Genomic DNA, 14,349 nt, shown 5'->3' with positions numbered 1-14,349 from the left:
ATATATATATATATATATATATGTGTGTGTGTATATATATGTGTGCGTCTGTATATGAGTGTGTGTATACATATATATATATATATATATATATATATATATATATATATATATATATATATTTATATATATGAATAAATATATATATATATATATATATATATATATATATATATATATATATACTCTTTATTACATAAGGGAGATATGGTTAATTGTTTCTGGTTTTTACAAGATTTTTAGACTTGTAATATACAGCACATTTTTATTCCATCAGATAATTGGAGATATCATGTCATAACCTGGCTTTTGTTATGGCTATCTTTAATAAATATCGTTTTCTCAAAATTATTCTGGGTTTTACTCAAAAATTTGCGTAGCACAAATGTTTCATTTCTGCTGTTCTAGTTCATAGTTTCTTACAAAGACCCTTCTCTAATTCAGTGTGAATTTTCTAGCATCATTTAGTTATGAGACTTCACCATTATGTAAATGTTCTCTATTTTTATTTCAGATAAGATCACAAATCTTTAGATATGAAACAAATTATAAGGATTTGCTTCTAATATAAGTCTGCTAAAAGTAATTTCCTATTGACATCTCTTCTTATGCTGAATTTTCAATGCTAGTTCTTACATCATGCTGTTTAAATCTGCAAGCTTTATTGTTATAGTCAATTCTTTTTAGTGAGGTAGATTTGCACCGACTCGGGAAAGTGTCCTGATCGCTGATTGATTGGACAAGATAATTCTAACCAATCAGAGAGCAGGAAACTTTTCCGAGCTAAAAGGGCACCGCTGCGAGTCAGTGCAAATGCGCCTTATTAAAAAAAATTGAGTATAGTTATTGTTATGAGATAACCGGTCTACTTGGATCTGGATTTTTGAAACTCGAGATGAAAAGAGACTCAAAATACTTACAGATACAAATGTCCTGAAGTCGAGTTTATACCATCCACACATCTCCAGCTCTTTCAGTGGGCCTATAGCCATTAGGAGCCGATATACCTATAAATTCAAAATAGTGATTAAGTTAGGTTATTATGAAAACTTGAAAGGTGGGTTTTCCCTTTTTATAAATAGAGGGAGTTTTTCTTTGCATAGTGGTTGTATTTTCCAAGATGGAGTTTGTTGCATTTTTACGATTGTTTTTTTTTAAGCTCTAAAGATGGAGGAAATTTCTCTTTTTTAAGAAGAACACTGTTTTATTTTACTTTTCCAAGATGAAGGCTGTATTCTTAAGATAGGTCTTTGTATCTAACCTGGCCCTCGCCGCGCTCTAACCTCATTCCACAAATATAGGTTCTATTTTTGGATAGAGTTTTTGTATTTTTAGATAGAGACTTTTTAATTTCAAGCATATATTTTTGTATTTTTAGATATTCAGAACAACTATTGAATATTGAAAATGAGAGAGAGGACCTGGGAAAAAGCACAAAGGCGGGAGTGGCCAGTGATAGAGATACGGAACTCATAAGTGAAATGGGCGTTGAGTTAAATGAAAAATATTAAAGCATTGGGTCTATCAGAGCTTCAAATTGAAATGGTCACGATATTAGCTACAGGGGGAAGAATGGACGCTGCTGTTATTAAGAGTAATATTGGAAGAGAAAATAATGCCAAAAGACTAAGAGGAGAGTCTAACAGAGCGTGATTTGAAAGCTTTTTAGAGAGTATCAGATGAGAGATTGTAAAGATTGGAAAACAGCAGTATGGATTCATGAAGAGGAGAAGAACTGTAGATGCCATATTAATAGTAAAGGCAGCTAAAGAAAAAGAGGCTAGAGGGAAACAAGAAGATCGTCCGTGATTTTGTAGGTCTAGAGAAGGCCTATTACAATATCCTAAGAGAAATTAATGTTTTGTGCTTGAGTAATAGTAGTTGAGGAAACCGAAACCTTTGAAATTAGTGTTGGATTACACCAGGAGTCATTATTAAGTCGGTTTTTATTTGTGCTGGTCATAGATGTGTTAAATGAAGAGTTGTGGAGGTTTCTATTTGCATACAGTTGTGGAGGTTTCTATTTGCATACAATTTGGTGAATACCGCTGAAAAGGAGGAAGACTTACAGCGAAGGATTGTAGAGTGGCAGGAGCCTTGGGAGAGGGATGGCTTTAGGGTAAATGTTAATAAGACTATGGTGAGCAGTAAGGAAGGTCAGAAGAGGATAGCCATACATGGAAGTAGAGGCTCGTTTATAAAACAAGTAGAACAATTTAGGCACTTGGGAAGGAGGATGTGAGCTGAAATTTAGAAGACGATAAAAACAGCATGTGGAAAGTGGAGGGAGGCAGTGCAAGTGAAAGTTAAAAGTCAAGATATATCACAGTAATGAAACCACTGTTAATGTATGGAATTGGAAACGTGGCCTATAAGACAAAAGTAGGAAGTAAGGCTTGAGAGAACAGAGATAAAAATTTTGAAGTGGATTATGGGAATATCACTGCTTGAAAGATTGGAAAATTATAAATTAGGTAGAATGGTAGGCGTCAATAAGTTTCAGAAGTTACCTAATTTTGTTAGAAAAGACATGATTTCTTACAGGGAAATGGCGGAGGAAACTGACGCGTGTATGGTACCAAGGTGGACAGGGAATTAGCAACTTTACCTGCTCTTTGATGTCTCGATCAAGTGACTGGCTGCTGAGAACTGTGAGGATTTCAGCGGCCTTTCCAATCTGGAAAAAAACAATGATTCGCTTTTTGTAAACAGCTCTTTTACAGATAGCATTTTTTGTTTTTTCTAAAATATTATCTTTTAATACTTCATTTTTTAATCCTTTTGTGCATAAGAGAGACTTTCTAGCTAAAGTGATGAATATCATGATGAAAATATATTTTTATATGGCCTGATTTGAAAAAAAAAACTTTAAACGTCAGGTAGTTAAAATCAATAAGAAGTAGTCTTCAAATATATGCATTCTCCAATATCCTTCTAGTGGCATCTCAAGAGTCAAAAATTCCTTACCGTTTTTGTGAAATTATCTCCTGTTTCACAGATGTGGCCAAGCGCAGTTATGGAGGTGATGAATAGCACTACGCTAAAACCAGACAGCCATATCTTATGGAATATTGCATAACCACAAGAAATCAACGAAAGCGTTGACATCATTATGCTTATTGTGATGATCTCTAAGAAATAGCGGGCCAGTTTGTCTCTGCATTCTGTTGTCTGTAAAAGTTGAATCTGGATTTACCTCCCTAAAAACTTACATTAATAATTTTAAATGTTCTATTATCTTCACGTGCATAATTACAATGATGTTGAAATTTACTTCATATCGGAATTTTTCTAAAGTGGAAAAGCAGACGCAAGAAGACATTATCGAAGCTGAAAAAAAGGGAGGAGAAAGTAAAAGGACCGTTCTCACAGTGTTTTGGCAAACTTTCTTTTTCACAGTTATCTAAATATCCACTTAATACTGAGCCTCTGAAGATGCTAGAAGATTATGTTTTTATCTACCGTGGAATCCCTGGTAAAAACTTAATTTTTAAGGAACTTTAAATTCGAAACAACCAATTCTTACCTCGATTGTTATTTGTTCAAGCTTGTAGAGCATTGTCATCTGTGGACATGTGTCCCAGATCCTCTTTCCTGTAATCTCTGCCTCAGTCAGTAGGATTGGAGGAGGGTCAGAAGAATTCCTTGGTGAAGGAGAATGACCAGCCAACATTATTCTGTTGCAAGGAGACACTGGTGCTGCTGTGGCAGAGGTTGTAGCCTCTTTCACAGATTGCAGGTAAGACAGAGACGTCATTCTGCAGATTGCTTTGAATATTACTAGGTATATCAAGCTACGTGTCATTGACAGCAAAGTTACTGTGGCTCCATAGATAACCCCTGGCGTGTCAAGTATGTATGTATATTTAATTTTGAAAAATGTTATCAGGATGATGGTAGTGACGTTGAAAACAACCAAACCGAGAATCGTGACACGGCTCATAACCTTGTCGTCTTTTGGGGTGTTTCTAAGGATAAGATGGTGGTGACGTAGAATGGAGGCCAGATCTCGACTCTTTAGAAGGGTGAGCCAGGGCATCGCCACAACTATGTAGGCAGTCTGAATAAGGGAAGTCAGTATGACAGCCATGGTCCCAACATTTACGTTTTGCAGTCTTGAGAGAAAGGGGTTTATGTAATACGGTACATTTATTGCTAATGCGTTAAGGAAAGTTGACCATAAGATTAATTTGACAGATAGCGAAGGAGAGCATGGTGACTGGTTATTTTCATCCACGGAGTATGGGAACATCCCTATCACCTGCAGAAGCAAGATTAATTGTCGCGTTTGTGAAGTTTTACTTCCTTTCACCATTGTGGCTTTAGGAGATGTGTGCAGTTGTCCCTCCTTCCACAGAGCGTGCAAATGGACTGGCATGATGGGCTTCTCCCTCCTTTCGTTCCTAAGAATTAGACATGGAACCACTTGAATCATACAAATTATCAGGAGGTACTTTTAACACGTCATCATGTAAACAAATGGGAACGATCATTACTCCATGATTGCCATGAAATTGACGTATTTTATTGAATTTCGGAATAAATGGCATTCATGCTGAGACCCCTTGTGACAGATTATTTATGATTGACTAATGCTTGATTAATTTTATATTCCTATCGGTTAGAAGGTCGTAATTATAGCTTGTTCTCTCTTAATGGCTATATTGAGTAGATTATTGAAAGTCGATATTAGATGGTGTTTATGTTGAGGCCCGTTGCTGATTGTGATGTTCGGATTATGACTGACCGTGGCTTGACTGACTTGATATTAAGCATTGAGGATACAGCAGATATTGATCTAGGGTGGAAAGGTTTCGTCTCGGATTACAATATTATGACATTGGCCCTTTAACCAAATTTATTATTATTAACTAAGTCTCTCTCTCTCTCTCTCTCTCTCTCTCTCTCTATCTCTCTCTCTCTCTCTCTCTCTCTCTCTCTCTCTCTTTTACGAACACTTTCCTTCCATTAATGATACTATGATAAATGATCATGGGAAGAGACTAAGTAATCATATTAATCGTGTATACTTATGTGAGATTATGCTCTAAACTTTAGTATGTTTGCAGATTTATAACCTATAATTACTTGCCTTCTGCTTGTGGAAATGAGAAGTTATATTTCTCGTCAAGATTATCGTAATTATTGCTTCGTTCCCCTTCATCTCTCTCTCTCTCTCTCTCTCTCTCTCTCTCTCTCTCTCTCTCTCTCTCTCTCTCTCTCTCTCTCTCTCTCTTTCTCTCTCTCTCTCTCTCTCTCTGTATATATATATATATATATATATATATATATATATATATATATATATATATATATATATCAGCCATAATTAGTCCACTGCATGAAGAAGTCCTCAAATATGTCCTTCCACTCCTTTCTGCTTATGATCTTTCTATGCTAGTCTATATCAGAAAATTTTTTAGCTCGTCAATCCACCGTCTTCTCTGCCTTCCTCTGCTTCTATTGTAATATCTAAGGACACATTCTGTTAATCTCAATGTCCATCTATTATCTGACATTCTCATTATATGTCCTGCCTATGACCATTTCTTTTCCTTACATGTTGTTAGAAAACCATCTACTTTATTTTGCTCCTGTATCCATGTTGCCCGTTTTCTGTCTCCTAGTCTTAATCCCTTCAATATTCTTTCCATAGCTCATTGAATTGTAGCTAATTTATGTTCTAAGGCCCTGGTAAGGCTCTAAGTTTCTGATTAAAGTTAAAACTAGTAGAACCATCTGATTAAATAGAGAAAGGGGCATTTAAGTTTTCATAATTTCGTTTTGTTTACCAAAAGCTCTCTATCCCATACCTATCCTTCGGTCTCATGTCCTAGGCAAACCATTACAGGCAGTCCTAAGTACGTATAATCATTAACAATCTCTAGAGGTTCGTCCATAACCCTTATTTGTTGTCTCAGCATTTTCATTGAGCATTTTCATAGTTTTACTCATATTCCTTTTCAGTCCTACATTTCTGTTTTCTCTATTCAAATCTTCTATCATCTGTTGTAGTTCCACCTGTCACTCACTTAATAAAACTATGTCATCTGTATAAACATTAATTCCTGCATTTTTCCCAATCAAAATTCTTATAGAAAACTTCTATGTATGCTGTGTATAGATATCTTCAAGCGTTCTAACGTTAGATTCTATGCCTTGTCTTTAAAGAGCTTTCAATACTGCTAAGTTTTGACGGAAACAAAAGCTTTCTCATAGTCTATAAAGGCCATTCATAGTGGTTTGTCATACTCTGATGATTTTTTATGAGCTGGTTAATGACATGTCTATGGTGAGATGTTGAATACCAGCTTCTAAAGCCTGTCTGCTCTCTTGGTTGATTAAAGTCTTGCTCTCTTTCTATTCGACCTAATTTTAATATTGTAAATATTTTATTCACCACTGAGAGTAAACCTATTAGGCAATATTTTTTCAGGTCTTTTGTCTCTCCCTTTTTTTGAATTAGTATAATGATAAAGTTTTTCCAAGCTGTGCGTATAGAGCATTCTTGCAGATATTTTATGATGATGATGATGTAGATTGACCCGCAACAACCTCCTTGGTGAAGATAATAAATAAATGCAGGTAAAAACAACCTCTTTGGCGAAGGTAATAAATAAACGCAGGTAAAAAATACCTGCTTGGGAAAGGTAATAAATAGACGCATGTAAAAACAACCTCCTTGGCGAAGGTAATAAATAGACCCATGGTAAAACAACCTCCTTGGCGAAGGTAATAAGAAGAAATCTGGTAAAAACAACCTCTTTGGCGAAGGTAATAAGCAAACGAAAGTTAAAAACAACGTCCCTAGCTAAGGTAATAAATAAATGCAGGTAAAAATAACCTTTTTGCGAAGGTAATAAATAAACGCATGTAAAAACAACCTCCTTGCCGAAGGTAATAAATAAACACATATAAAATCAATCTCCTAGGCGAAGGTGATAAATGAATGCAATTAAAAACATCATGGGCGAAGGTAATAAATAACGCGGGTAAAAACAGCCTCCTTGTTGAATGTAATAAATAAATGCATGAAAAAAACCACCTCCTCGGCGAAGGTAATGAATAAACGCAGGTAAAAACAACGTTCGAGGCTACGGTAATAAATAAACGTAGGTAAAAAAAAAAACTCCTAGGTGAAGGTAAAAAGGTAAACAGCACCCTTGGCAAAGGTTATAAATAAACCCAGGTAAAAACAACCTCCTTGGCGAAGGTAATAGATAAACGCAATTAAAAACAACCATTGCAAATGTAATAGATACCGTTACCGTTACCGATCCCATAATCCACCAGGATCGTAGGGACGCTGCATGGTGGAACACCGCAATAGGAGCCTCCACTTGTCACGGTTGTGTGCGAGTGCCTGGGTCTGGGCGAAGGTTTTCCCTGTCCATTCAGCAATGTTGTTGGTCCACCTCTTTTTCTGCCGCCCTCTTCTCCTCTTCCCCTGAACTGTTCCCTGGAGAATTGTCTTGGACAGGCCACTTGATCTTGTTGTGTGGCCATACCATTTTAGTTTTCTCCTTTTCACTGTGGACAGCAGATCTTCATAGCGTCCTAAGTGTTGTCTCACTCTTCTGTTGACTTCTTCATTTGTGACATGCTCAATGTACGAGATGCCAAGCACTCGTCTGAAGCATCTCATTTCTGCAGCTTGGATCTTTCTCTGTAGCTCTGCCGTCAGTGTCCAGAATTCACAAGCATACAGAAGGATGGAAATGACTAGGGCATGCAATAGTCTCAATTTGGATTTGACAGCGATGTTTTTGTCTTTCCAGATTGGATTCAGTTTTGCTAGCGCTGCTATTGTTTGCGCGATTCTTGCATGGACTTCTGGTTTGGATCCTTCTTGGCTGATGATTGCACCAAGGTACTTGAATTGTTGGACTGTTTCAAGTTGTTGACCACCGACCATGATTTTTGCTTTGATTGGTTTGTTGCTGTTTCTCATTAGCTTTGTTTTTTCAGCACTGATTTCCATTCCGTATCTGGTTGATGTTTCATCCAGACGTTTCACGAGGTTGACCAGCTCATCTTCGTTCCCTGCCAGGCCGTCAATATCATCAGCAAACCGAAGGTTGCTGATTGTTCGTCCTCCGATGCTAACTGTGCTCACATGATCTTCGAGTGCATCTGTCATAATTTGTTCAAGGAAGATGTTGAACAGGGTTGGTGACAGAAGGCAGCCTTGGCGGACACCTACTGAAGTGTGGAACCATTCGCCTATTTTGCCTTGGGCAAGGACCGCCCTGGTTGCTTTATTGTACAGCTGTTGGATCGTCTGTATCAGTTTTTGTCCCATGTTGTACCTGTTTATTGTGGCCCAGAGGGCATCATGCCATACGCGGTCAAATGCCTTTTTGTAGTTAATGAACACTTGGAAGATGTCTTGCTGGTGTTGGCTGTACTTCTCACGCAGAACTCGAAGATTGAAAATCTGTTCCGTTGTGCTCCTTCCTCTTCTAAACCCAGCTTTTTCTTCGGCAATGATCTCTTCTGCCTGGGGTCTCAGTCGGTTCAGAATGACTCTCAACATCACTTTGCTTGCGTGGTTGATAAGGCTAATCGTTCTATAGTTTTGGCATTGCTGTAAGTTGCCTTTCTTGGGAAGCATGATGATGAGGGACTGTGTCCAGGGTGTGGGCCATTCACCTGTCTGCCAGATCTTGTTGCAGATGCTAGTGAGGATGTCAGTCACTGTCTCTCCGCCATGCTTCATAAGTTCTGCAGGGATGTTGTCTACTCCTGCAGCTTTTCCATGTTTCAGCGATCTGATTGCTTCCTCCACTTCTTCTCTCAGAACTGGGAAGTCGTCGTTGTTAGATGATTTGTGGCACGATGTTACATTGGGATCTCCATTGGTCTGGTAGTTGTAAAGGTCGGAACAGTACTCTGTCCACCTCTTGAGTATGTCTTCTTCTTCCGTGAGGCAGTTCCCTGCTTTGTCTTGGACGGTACTGACTCGTGCTTGCTTTGTTTTTGTTAGATCTTTCACGATTTGGAATGCTCGCCTACTGTTGTTCTTCTCCAGCTTTTCCTCAATTTCTGTACACTGTTTTCCAATCCAATCTTCTTTGGTTTGGTTCATGCTTTTTCTTATCTTGCGGTTGATTTCTCTGTATTCTGTTGCTCCGGTGGGTGTGGTCTTGTTCTTTTTTAGTTCTCTTCTTTTCTTGCACATATCCATGATTTCATCTGTGACCCATCGCTGTGTTTTCCTGCGAACGTTTCCAAGCGTTTCGTTTGCAGAATCTATCATGACTTTGTTGAATTGAGCTGTCAGCGTTTCCGCGCTGTGGTCTTCCTCAAGCGTTAACAGTGGGGCAAACTTCCCTCCAACTGTTGCCTTAAAGGACTCTGTGATGTTGGGGTCCCTCAACCTGTCCAGGTTGAATTTCATCCTGGTGTTCTTGGGCTTCTTGATTGTCTTCAGCCTGAGTTTGAAGTTCACAAACACCAGATCATGGTCGCTATCGACATCTGCACCAGGGAAAGTTCTTGTCGTAGCTCTTTTGATCCCCGATCTGAACCGATTTTGTACAAGAATGTACAGTAGTCGATCTGGTTGTGGTGGATTCCATTAGGTGCATGCTATGTCCAGCGTCGTGATGCCTTGTGCTCACCGAGTGTATTTGCAAGCACCGCATTGTTGTAGCTGGCAAACTCTAGTAGTCGTAGTCCTCTATCATTGGACACGTCATTGCACGAGGGGCCGCAGAATTCCTTCCAGTCCTTCAGTGCGTCTTTGCCCACTTTCGCATTCCAATCTCCCTGGATGATAAGTATGTCCTTTTTGTCCACTTTGTCGATGGTTTCTTGGAGTTGACTGTAGAATGCCTCCACAGCATCATTGTTGTGGTCTGTTGTTGGTGCATAGGCCTGTACTATTGTGATGTTAAATGGTGCTGCTCTTAGGTGGATGGAAATGGCCCTGCTGGAAACTGGGCGGTAACCTAGTACAGAGTTCTTGATGTTCTTGTTGACAAGAAAACCTACACCATTGGTATGTTTGTCCAGCTCTCCGCTGTAGTAAAGTACATGACCTTCCTCGGTAAGATCTTCCCCATGGTTCTTCCACCTAACCTCACAGAGTCCCACAACGTGCCAGGTGTATTTCTCCAGTTTGTGTGTTAGTTCCTGTAGTTTCCCTGTCTGGGCAAGGGTTCTCACGTTCCATGTTGCTATTGTAACGTTATCTCTTCCTCGGATCTTCGGAGGGGATGTTGCACCAATAGTACACTTGTCACGTCCGCCCTGGTGTGTAATGGATGGCGCGGTCCTTGTTGACCCGGGCGACGACCGAGCCGGTATGGTATCCTTTTTTGTTGAGTCCATCATGCAGTGTGTCTTGGGCTGATGAAGCCTGGCGGCGCCCATCCTTCTCCAGGCAGGGTCACAGCCGACTTCCTCCAGTACCCGGGGGCTCGCCTTGACCTCGAGCACGTTGCCGTTGTCATTCGTCTAGGAATTCATCGCCCTGGCCGGTGCCTTTGGAACAAGATCTTTCGCCCAGTGATGCCGTGTTAACACCACCCCCTCACGTGGTTTAGTCCGCCAGCTGAGACGGTGTACCAGGGTGTGGCGCTTGGGGCCAGCACGTGAGAGATTTAGGAGATGGATGAGGTCCAGTGATGCCACCCACTCTCCCATAGGTAAAAACAGTCTTTTTGGCTAAGGTAATAAATAAACGCAGATAAAAACCTTGGCGAAGGTAATAGATAAATGCATGTAAAAGCAATATCCTTGGCGAAGGTAATAGACAAACAAAGGTAAAAACTACCTCCTTGGTAAAGGTATTAAATAAATGCAGGTAAAAACAACCTCCTTGGAGAAGGTAATAGATAAACGCAAGTAAAAACAACCTTGGCGAAGGTAATAAGCAAATGAAGGTAAAATCAACGTCCTTGGTCAAGGTGATAAATAAACGCAATTAAAAACAACATCCTTGGCGAAGGTAATGAGTAAACGAAGGGAAAAATAACCTTGGCGAAGGTAATAAATAAACGCTGGTAAAAGCACCCTCCTTGATGAAGGTAACAAAAAAAAACTCGGGTAAAAATAACCTCTTTGGCCAAGGTAATAAATAAACGCAGGTAAAAACAATATTCTTGGCGAAGGTAATAAACAACACAGGTAAAGACTACCTTGGCGAAGGTAGTAAATAAACGCATGTAAAAATAAACTCCTTGGCGAAGGTAATAAATATACGCAGGTAAAAACAATATTCTTGGCGAAGGTAATAAACAACACAGGTAAAGACTACCTTGGCGAAGGTAGTAAATAAACGCATGTAAAAATAAACTCCTTGGCGAAGGTAATAAATAAACGCAGGTAAAAACAATATTCTTGGCGAAGGTAATAAACAACACAGGTAAAGACTACCTTGGCGAAGGTAGTAAATAAACGCATGTAAAAATAAACTCCTTGGCGAAGGTAATAAATATACGCAGGTAAAAACAATATTCTTGGCGAAGGTAATAAACAACACAGGTAAAGACTACCTTGGCGAAGGTAATAAATAAACGCATGTAAAAATAAACTCATTGGCGAAGGTAATAAATAAACGCAAGTAAAAACCACCTTGGCGAAGCTGATAAATAAACGTAGTTAACAACAGCCTCCTTAGCGAAGGTAATATGTATATGAATGCTAAATTTCTTAAACGGAAACGGAGTTTCGTTTCAAAGTTTATATGATGCCGTATCTATTTAAATTGTCAATGTGCGTCATAATTTGTTCTTGCTATTTCTCATGTATAGTTTCTTCGTTACTTCTGCATTCCTTTTCGCACTGGGCTGCTTTCCCCGTTGGAGCACTTAGGTTTATAGTATCCTGCTTTCCCATCCAGGGTTTGTGTAGCTGCTGTGAACTATTTATTCTACAGGATAAAATCAGAAGAAACACAAAATTACAACGTGCACAACAGAATATTTATCCTAAAAAATAGACTTCTTTTAAGACATTCATCATGCAAACTTCCTTAAATACATAATTTGCTGAGCTGGCATATGTAATCTATACTTTAAATAATATGCTTGAAATAATCCACACTCACTTGTAAGACACTTTGTAGAAACGCTGAGAGAAACTGTATTAATAAAACTCTGAGAGCCAACTTGGTTCGTTCATATACTCAAGTCACATAATACAAGCGTATTCTAGTGACTCCTACAATACTCTACCATTCACTCGATCATATATTACTGTTCTAGAAGTCTAATAAAACATGTAGTTTTATCCTTACTACCAGTATTATTGTTTGTGACTGTCTTCTGATAATTTCAATCCATATAGTATTAATCCTAATAAAAGATAAAAGAAATAATAAATTTGCGCTAATGCTAGTCAATAACTCATGCATTCAAAGTACTACACAAATTAAATACGTTACATAACTTCCTCTGTGATGATTGACACTAATATTGCCCTGTTTCTCATTTACATTATGACGTATCTTCCCAAATGTTGCATTATGACAGGCATCTACATTTATATCTTTGATAGTAATAATAATAAGAGGTTTCCATTCTTCACGATTACATGTTAATTCTTCTTAGCATAATTTCCATCCCCTATAACTCTACAAAAACTTCTATACAAAAGCAAATAGAATTGCATTCGTTCTAAGAAAGATTCAATCTGATATTCATGAGTTTTCTATTTTCAAGAATATTTTTTTACTTTTCTTGGGAATTTAGTTTCGTAATTTCATGTTCTTTTATCTTAAACTTACTTATAATGTTACTTTGTGAAAATGTTTAATACAAAAAGTTAATTCCCCTCGTATATTGAGTTTATCTTTTCACTGGGTGTGTTCTTCAATCTATTGCTTACTTTTATATATTTTGATTCAATAACATTCTCTTTTGTAGGAGCTGTGCTTATACATACTCAAACATATTTTCACATTGAATAATTAATTGACGTAAAATCAACTGGGATTTCGAAATGATTGTGCCATCAGTGGTATTAGTTTAATAGTAAAATCTATATCCATTAAGTCAATGTAAGTTAATATTTTGCAATGCCAATTTTCTTATAGAAAACAGAATTTCCCCTCATTATCTAACAACTGCAGGTTTCCTACTGAAAAATCTCCATTTGCCGTAATTTAAACTTATTTACAGGGTTCAGATAGATTTTGTTGACCACAAAATTAAATGTTTTCATAAGGTTTACGAAAGAGTCGAGTAGTTCAGTCCAATCTATCAAAAAAAAAAGAAAAAAAAAAAAAAGCAATCGGAGAATTTGGCCACTCAAGGAAACATCCATAGCATATAACAAAACAACAAATTCCTGAAACAAAACACTTTAAAATTTCAGGAATTTAATTAAGTCATTAAAACCATTTCATCTGTTCATGTCAGATTCATCAGAATAAAGTCCTTATTCCAAAGGAAAATTACTAATAACATTCACAAACTAAGGAATTCTTTTAATTACCTTTCTTTCCTCAGAATAAATAACTAATAGTGAAATACATAAAGCTCAGTTCAGTAATAGCCAAATTTTATTTCCCAGTAATTTCAGTATATATACCATAAAAGTTTGTCATACCCAAATCTCACCCCATTTTTTACTTTATTTTGGTTTACAGCTTATTTCATTAGTTTCAGCATTTTGTTTTTCCCCGATGAAAGATTTTAAAACAAGATGAGATCAATTTTGAACAAAGTCTAATTTGGGTAGGTCCTTTCAAATGTAGTGTAAGCAAAAGGAAATCTAAAACAATAAACGAACATCTTTCTAAAGGTTCAAAAAGTTCAAAAGAGTCTGTAATCCTGCTTCTAGGACTATTCATATAAATGGCTACCCTCTCATGAGTTCAGTGGTTGGGTTGCAGGAAGCCGAAGCCATGGAACTGGGCAGGCATTCGAACTCCTAAGAGAAGACTGAGTTTGCAGTTTGGTTGTCCAGCTGGTCCTTTTCATCACCGACCTTCATATCTCCGACTTGAACCAGAATCACTAAGTACGTTACGACCAAACTTAAGCACTGAAATAACATGAAAATATATTATGATGATAACTTTGGTTAAGAATATTAGCACAAGGCTAAAATTTAAAAGAACTATTTGGATTACAATTTTTTCGGATTTGTAGGGTAGGATCTATTTATGCAAATATGGCATTAAAAATTCCTTCCTATATGGCATGAGTAGAAGATGGCTTTAAGGAACTCTCAACCCATCGTCACACACTATCCATTTATGTATTACCACCCAAATATAAACCTTTCATCTCTATTTGGGATTTCCATAAGATGAGGGTTTTTGAACTTAAGCACTTGCAAAGGTTTTCTTTCATTTTTATTTTTTATTTTTGTATCTATCAAACCTTTCCGGCAAAC

Source organism: Palaemon carinicauda, chromosome 6 (genome assembly GCF_036898095.1).
Source record: "Palaemon carinicauda isolate YSFRI2023 chromosome 6, ASM3689809v2, whole genome shotgun sequence".
In the NCBI taxonomy this organism is placed as follows: domain Eukaryota; kingdom Metazoa; phylum Arthropoda; class Malacostraca; order Decapoda; family Palaemonidae; genus Palaemon; species Palaemon carinicauda.
Note: the sequence above shows the minus strand (reverse complement) of the source record.